Source organism: Peromyscus eremicus, chromosome 19, assembly GCF_949786415.1.
Source record: "Peromyscus eremicus chromosome 19, PerEre_H2_v1, whole genome shotgun sequence".
Lineage (NCBI taxonomy): Eukaryota > Metazoa > Chordata > Mammalia > Rodentia > Cricetidae > Peromyscus > Peromyscus eremicus.
Genome location: NC_081435.1, coordinates 49207461 through 49216308, shown reverse-complemented (window position 1 = coordinate 49216308; position 8848 = coordinate 49207461). Strand labels below are relative to the sequence as shown.

Here is an 8848-nt window from a genome sequence, read left to right as displayed (position 1 = left end):
CGCTTCTCCCGCAGTCAGAGAGCCTGAGACATTGAGAGAAAGGCAGTGAGGGCTGCCAAGTGCCCTGTGCCGTGTCCTTGAGGAGCCTTGGCTGGCACTATGGCACTGCCCGTTGCCATTATCACCCACTGGTTTGGGTGTAGTTATTGACACAGCCAAGGGCTGATACCTGAGTTGACTTTGTCATATGCGTGACTCAGGGCAAGTCCTTGGTCCCAAGGCCCCCAGTCTCCCACTCACACAGGAGGGGATGGGACAAAGTGACCTCTAAGGATCTGCTGCTCAACCTTGGACCTGATGAATGAAGCACCCGGGGAATGAGCTGGAGTCACACTCCAGGGCCCCGGAGGCACAGTTAAGATCCCACGCGGTCAGCTCTCTGTTGACTGCACACGGCACATACCCACCCAAAATGAGCAAGGATAAGTGTGGGGTGGGGGTATTGGCTCAGAGCACCGAGAAGCTTTGGATTCCAAGGGGCTGGGCACCAGGGATAAGGGAGCCAGGGGGACTCAGATCTCTTGTTGCTTCATCCCTGGTCATGCGCTCCCCATGCCAGCCAGCAGACCTCACGCACTCAGAGAATCCACTGGGTGGATTCTGGTGACAAGCCTTCCTCTACCCTTGGAGTTGGGATGCAGGGGAATTACAAGGGTGGTGGCTGGGAGTGGTTCTTTGGGGGCACACCAGGACTGTTGCCAGAGGTGGAGATCTTGATGGGGAGAAAAGACCCACAGACGTCCCCTCCGGTTCAGCAGGAGTCCCTCAAGAGTGTCCTCGGATGGGCATCATCATTGAACAGAGGTGCTGAGAAAGGCAACCACATAGGCCCAGCCCAGTGAGAACTCAAATTCACCCTGAAGCTGAAAAGTTCTGCAGAAACACAGGGATGTTTCTTACCATGTGTCACCCAGACCACAGCCGTTCCCTGTGGAGTATTCTTGATGCCAGGACTCTGCTCCTAAACAAGCTGAGTGTTTAGACAAGACCTTGCCACATAACCCAGACTGGCCTTGAATTTGTGATTCTTCTGCCTCAGCCTCCCAAGGACTGACATTACAGGTGTACACTACCACACAAAACTTCCAATCAATTCTTTCAGGATAAAGAGGAAGGAGGTCCCTTTAGAACATGTTTCCAGTTCTGGAAGCAATGGCTCAGTTGTTAAGAACACTTGTTGCTCTTCTGGAGGATCCCAGTTTTGGCTCCTAGCACCCATGTTGGGTAGCTCACAACTGCCTGTAATTTGAGCAGCAGGGGAGTCAATGCCCTTTTCTGACCTCCATGGGCTCCTACACACAGGTGGCATTCACACACACACACACACACACACACACACACACACACTTAATTAAAGAATCTAAATTTCCCCCAAATGACCCCCACTAGAAGCCCCACGGAAAAGAAATCTTGTCCTCCACAATTCCTGACTCACCCCATGCTGTGAACAAGAATGTGAGCAGGCGCTCAGCCAAGAATGGCCTGGGAAGAGGGACTTGGGAGAGGCAACTCACACCAGCTCAAATGAACTGTGAAGGTGGAAGCCGGTGACTGTGGCTTTTGAACCTGGAACTTCCTTCTTGCAACAAATTAATCTGCCCACCCTTAGGGTTGGTTCTCCCAAGACAGGGAAAACCATGGAGGGGGGAAGTAGACATGGTTTTAAAGTTATTTTTGTATTTTTCTCATTTCAATCAGACACAACCCTTGCAAAGTGTGTAATCAACAGAAATAGAAATATGAGTTAGGTAATTGTTGGGAGAAAGACAAATTGGGAGGTTGGTAATGTTTAAAAGGACTGTAACTGGGTAGGTAGGTCATGGCAAACAGGCATGTAACTAGGGGGATGATTAAGTAGAAACAGAACCGGGAAGGTAAGTGAGAGAAAATTCAAAGAGGAAAACACTGAGGGTAACGTAGACCTGAGTGGCTGAGCTGGGATTTCAATCCAGGGCTGTTTGGATTAAAAATCAGATCTTTACATGCACGCGGTGCCACACATACATACCAGCAAAACACTTATATGAATATATACAATATATTATATTAGTATAATATATTATTAATTATATTAATTGCATATTGTATTATTATATTATATTATTAATTATGTAATACAATATATTGATTATATATAATTATATAAATACATTACATATTAATATATTATCAATATATCATAATATATTAATTATATATTATTAGTTAATTATATATATATATATATATATATATATATATATATATATATATATTCAGGCTTACTTGTGTGGCCTTCTGGGAAAGGCCTCATCTCTAGCAGGGGTAGAAGAGCTTGGGGAGAAGTTCGCAGGCAAACCCTCTGACGTCACAGGTTTGCAGAAGGAACATTGGCCTAAATCAGAGCCAGGTCATTGCTTAGTCTTGTGACTTCCAGTAAGTTATTGGGGTACTAGTCTCTCAGTCTGTATAATAGGATCACACTAACAGGCCCCTAACTTCTTTTCAGCTGCACAATGATGTCATGGGGGAGGTCCTAGCAGAATAACCTGTTTTCTGGGATCCTAAGGCCTGCTTGCCACACCCCTGGATCCCTGTGCTCCAGCCCCTCCCTGCACCTGTTATAGCCATGCTGGTTGCTGCGGAATGAGTCCTCAAGAATCCCTGAGATCTGTTTTCAAGCCTTAGAGAATAATACAACTTCTACAGGAGGTCTGACGTTCACCATCTTGGAGGACTGAGAAGATTCTAGAATCCTGTGTCTTCATCATTGAGGATGGCAAAAGCACACTGGTGATTTCATCAAAATTTACCTGTTCCCTCTAACTGGGCGTGGTGCTAGTGAACAAGGCAGACAGAGGTGAAGGGGGAGAGCCACCGTGGGAGCATGATCCTGTCCCCACCTCGCACTGACCTGTGAAATGAGAAGTCTGGGGCTCCAGGGAAAGGGCTCTTCTCCTGGGCTGGCACGCAGGGATGAGCGTTCTCACCCACTACTGCAGGACCACACATCTGTGTGGCTTTCTCAGAGAGTGAATTTTCGTATTTTAACAAGTGGACCTCTCTTAAAATGTGTTTTATTATTTTATGTATATGGGTGTTTTGCATGTGTCTGTATGTGTGCCTGGGGCCCACAGAGGCCAGAAGAGGGTGTCTGATTCCCTGGAACTGAAGTTATAGATGGTTATGAGCTGCCATGAGGGTGCTGGGTATCAAACTCAGGTCCTCTGGAAGAGCAGCCAGTGCTCTTAACCTCTGAGCCATCTCTCCAGCTTCAACAAATGTACCTCTTAATCCAGCAACTCCAAAAACTATCTTCAAGAAATGCTTCCTGCTGGGCAGTGGTGGTGCATGCCTTCAATCCCAGCACTCGGGAGGCAGAGGCAGGCAGATCTCTGTGAGTTCGAGGCCAGCCTGGGCTACAGAGCGATTTCCAGGAAAGGCGCCAAAGCTACACGTAGAACCCTTGTCTCTGAAAAACCAAAAAAAAAAAAAAAAAAAGGCTTCCCTTGGGCCAGCGAGAGGGTTTAGTGGGGAAAGGGGCTTGCTGCCAAGCCTGAAGATTTGAGTTTGATCTCTGGGACCCACATAGTGGAAAGAAAGAACTGACCCCTGCACATTGTCCTCTGACCTCCATACATGGACACACAGCAAATAAGTACAGAAGTGAATAAAAGTAATCAAAAATTTAAAAGGAATCAAACTGTTTTTCCCTGTATACAAGAGGCAAAGCAAGGCCCCTCATTGGTGTGCTGGTGGTGTTTGTGCTGATTGGGGGCAGTCAGCAGCCAGCCACCAGGAGATGTGTGTGTAATGACGTGGAGTATGGGATGATATGGAAAACTTCCCCAGGGCTACTCGGGGGAAAAAAGCGGGTCTCAGAATATCGTTGGTTGTCACACCCCGACAGTGAGAAGCTTCCTAGCCGCCATGATGGTTATACAGAAAGGAAAGACAGGCGAGGACAGTGATGTGGGGCTGGAAACCAGAAGCTTACATATTTTAAATGAGAACCTAGAATAGTGCAACCACTTAGGGAAGCAGCCCGGAAGTCCTTCAAACAGCTAAGCACAGAATTACCATATATGTGGCATGTAATTGAAATCCCAGCATGGAGGAGGTGGAGGCAGAAAAGTCACGAGTTCAAGGTCATCCTTGGCTCCATAGTGAGCTGGAAGCCAGTGTAGGCCACATGAGACCTTATTTCAAACAAAGCAAAATAAAAATCATCGCCATACATCCTATTAATTCCACTCCACGATGTATAGCAAGCACTAATACGAACACAAACTCATACATGAATATTCATAGAAACATTATTGTAATAATCCAAAGTATGAGACAATCTAAATGTCCACAAATGGATGAATGGGTAAATAAAATAACTGCATAGTCACAAAGTGGAATCTTGCTCATTCAGCTTAAAAAAAAAAAAAAAAAGAGCAGAGACGTGATACGCAGACAAATCTTGACAACCCTCCCAAGTGAGACGCCATTCACAAAACACTCTGCATGAGTCCATCTATCTGAATGCTCCAAACAAGCATGTCTACATACACAGAAAGCTGAGCCATGCTGGATTGGAGCTGGAAGGATACGGGGCGGGACATAGCTGAGGGGTATGGAGTTGGGCAGATAAGGTCCAAATCTGTAAAATACACTCACCCTGAGTTTTATACCTAAAGTAGGTAAGTGACATGGTGTGCTGTCTGTGTCTCAGAAAAGACCCAAAATAGATGCAGAGTTTTACAACCCATCAGTGATGGGTTGAGGAATTATGGTGAAATAGACTGCCGGAGACTAAAGGAGGATGCCTGTGTGAATGGGCATTGCATGGTCTCCACAACAAATCCACATGATGGATTCCTCCTGTCACATGCAGAAGAAACTGGGCAGTGAGAGTGTCTGTGCATCTTATTAGCTTGTTTGTGTTTAATGTGTAGACTAGACATTAACGAAGTACAGCTTCCACGTCAAGTGCAGCCTGTTGCCTGTCATGGTATAGTCATCGATAAGAATGCTGTTTAGAGTTTTCAGTAGTTGATAAACAATCAAAAGTGGTCAGTTGGGGGATACAGCCTGGTAGAGCACTTGCCTAACAGGCACATGGCCCTAGGCTCAATCCCAGGTACTGAAGTGTCATAGTATTCAAAATTAAAATTCGTGTCTACAAATAAAGTTTTATTGACATATAGCCGTACTTATTTATTATGTGTTGTCAATGGCTGTTTTCTTAATGATAGACTTGATTAGTTGCTAGAGACCATGAACCTTCAAAGCCTAAAAAATTCACAACCAGGCGCATTATAGACAAGGTTTGCTGACTCCTGGACTAATAACTATGAAAAGAAATGCTGAAGCCTTCTGTCCAGTGGACTGAGCTGGCTGGGGGTTGAGTTCCTAGAGGCAGAGGTTGAAGAGAGCTAGCTCACTCGGCACCCTTTGGACCCATTAAAAGAAGTCAACACAAGATGAGTGTAGTGGTAATACAGTCAGCCCAGCATTTCAGAGCATGAAGCAGGATGATCGGCAGTTCAAGGTTAGGCTCCATAGATGGTGCCTTTAAAGACAGCTTGGGTTACATGACACTCTGCCTTAAAACCCAGCAACAACAGAAAATGTCAACACAGATATATATATATATATATATATATATATATATATATAGATAGATAGATAGATAGATATAGATATAGATATAGATATAGATATAGATATAGATATAGATATAGATATAGATATAGATATAGATATAGATATAGATATAGATATAGATATAGATATATAGATGGTGCATTTAAAGACAGCTTGGGCTACATGATACTCTGCCTTAAAACCCAGCAACAACAGAAAATGTCAACACAGATAGATATATCTCTGTATACTTCTACATGAGGACATGTATGTACACATACTGGATATGTGTGCTTTTGTTTGTTTTGAGACAGGGTCTTATTATGTAGCTCTGGCTGGCCTGGAACTCACTATGTAGACCAGGATGGCTTCAAACTCACAGAGTTCCCACTGTCATCCAAGTGCTGAGATTAGAGACATGTGCCACCAGGTCCAGTGATATATGTATGAATATTTTATATATGAATATTTTATTCATAAAATATATATATGAATATTTTAATAGCTGTATACCAAATGGACAACTGAGGGTTCTTTGCGAGAAGAACTAGCTGAGGAAGAGGAAATAAAGTAGTTTCAACTATGTGTGTGTGTGTGTGTGTGTGTGTGTGTGTGTGTATGTGTGTGTGTTGTTGACATATTTTTTAAAATTTAACATTTATTTGGGTGTGTATGTGGACAAATTGCAGGAGTCAGTTCTCTCCTTCTACCGTATGGATTCTCAGGGCTGAACTTCGATCATCTGGCTTGGTGGTAGTTTCCTTTGCTGGCTGAGCCGCTTGAGGGTCCCATCTATTGTGGATGTTTTACAAGGAGAATCACTTATGTATAGTGTGCAATTAAAAATAAAGATGTATGGGCAGTGGTGGCTCATACTTTTAATCCTAGCACTCAGGAGGCAGAGGCAGGTGGATCTCTGTGATTTCAAGGCCAGCCTGGTCTACAAAGTGAGTTCCAGGATAACTAAGGCTGTTGTACAGAGAAACCCTGTCTTGAAAAACCACGAAAGAAAGAAAGAAAGAAAGAAAGAAAGAAAGAAAGAAAGAAAGAAAGAAAGAAAGAAAAGAAGGAAGGAAGGAAGGAAGGAAGAAAGAAAGAAAGAAAGAAAAAAAGAAAGAAAGAAAGAAAGAAAGATGTATCAATGTGGTAATATTTGTAATCTAATAAATAAAGCTTGTGTGAGGATCAGAGGACAGAGCCAGCCACAGAGTTAAACATAGAAGCCAGGCAGTGATGGCACACACCTTTAATCCTAGCACTCAGGAGGCAGAGGCAATCTATCTGGATTTCAAGGCCACACTGGGCTACATGAGGTTGATCCAGTCTAGGAGGGAAACAGAGCCAGCCAGGCAGGGGTGGCACACACCTTTAACACCAGTGTTTGGGAAGCACACATGCCATTAATCCCAGCACTAGGAAGGTTGAGACAGGAAGTGAAATGGCTGGATGGAGAAAGAAATATAAGGCATGAGGAGATAGGAACTAAAGCCTTTTAGACTGAAGACTCAGAGGCATTCAGAGGTTTCATGGAGCTGGTGAGGTGAGAAGTGGCTGTGGCTTGCTCCTTTCTTTCTCTGATCTTTCAGCATTTACCCCAATATCTGGCTCTGGGTTTTTATTATAAAACCATTTAGGATTCCTGCAACATATCATCTTCTAGTTTCTTTTTGTTGTTGTTGTTGTTTTTTGTTTTTTGTTTTTTTTCGAGACAGGGTTTCTCTGTGTAGCTTTGGGCCTTTCCTGGAACTCGCTCTGTAGCCCAGGCTGGCCTCGAACTCACAGAGATCCACCTGCCTCTGCCTCCAGAGTTCTAGGATTAAAGGCCTGCACCATCACCACTGCCCTGGCATCCTGCAACATATCAATGTCTGGTATAGAGACACATGCCTGTCATCCAAGTACTGGGGAGGTGGAGATCAAAAAAAAAAAAAATCACAAATTCCAGATCAGCTGGGCTTTACGAGACCCTGTCTTAAAATACAAAACAAAACAAGAAGGATGAAGAGGAAAAAAATAAATCTACCACCACCACAACAAAAATGCATTCATTAAAACAATCAAGAATGGTTCTTGCTTTGGTAGCACATATATTAAAATTGGAATGATACAAAGATTAGCAAGGCTCCTGAACAAGGATGACACAAATCTGTGAAGCATTCTATATTTTAAAAGAAGGAGGAAGAGGAGGAGGAGGAGGAGGAGGAGGAGGAGGAGGAGGACAAGGACGAGGAGGACAAAGACAAGGAGGACAAGGACGAGGAGGAGGCAGCATCCATATAGTGACCGTTACATTTTTAGAGGCCTATGTTGTTGTAGGCTCTGCTGGGGCACAGGCTAGACCCTAGTATAGAGCATGGCCAACTGAGGCCTATCACAGTTATAGAGTGAGTGGGAAGGAACAAAGAATTTGTGTTAAGAGGAAGATGTGGCTGGGAGGTGGTGGCGCATGCCTTTAATCCCAGCACTTGGGAGGCAGAGGCAGGCAGATCTCTGTGAGTTCGAGGCCAGCCTGGGCTACAGAGTAAGTTCCAGGAAAGGCGCAAAGCTACACAGAGAAACCCTGTTTTGAAAAACAAAACAAAACAAAAAGTGGAGGAAGATGTGCACACAGAGGGATGCACACTTAGGGAAGGGTGTGTCTGGCTGTGGAAGAACGACCCAGAGCGGCAGAACAGGGACATGACCCACAGTGCTGCCTCAGCCCATGGCTGAAGCTGGTGGTCTGCACAGCCATGGTTAAGGGGTCCGAGCCTCTCCCACTGTCCATCCTCCATAAGGTTCCTGCTTTGGTTTGTCCTTCACAGCTTCCTGGAGGACAGCAGAGGAGTCTAGCTGGATGCTGGCTCCAGCTTCTGCAGGCTGTCTTGTCAGTACGCACCGTCTGTGGGGTCCTTCATCTCTGGGAACCAGGGAAGACTCTGCTCACAGGGAATCCGGAATCCCCTGCCGAAGGGCCAAGCCTTGGTGGCTGCAGCAGAACTACGTGTCCAGGGACAGCCTGGCTCTAGAGACAGCCAGTGTCACACATGGATGATGGAGGACATCTCTTCTGTTTGCTCTTATCCTTTTCCCCTGAAATTCTTCAGGCCTGTATCACACACACACACACACACACACACACACACACACACACACACCCCATCACCCTTTGTGACTGAAATATAGGTGGGCACCCTGAATAATTTATTATTATTATTATTATTATTATTATTATTATTATTATTATTATATTTTT

At 44.6% G+C, this 8848-nt stretch overlaps 1 pseudogene; it reads left to right on the top strand.

Annotated features, from left to right (window-relative positions):
• The first annotated feature begins 7683 nt into the window (after window positions 1-7683).
• LOC131896246 (U6 spliceosomal RNA) lies at window positions 7684-7781 on the top strand (annotated as a pseudogene).
• Window positions 7782-8848: the final 1067 nt, after the last annotated feature.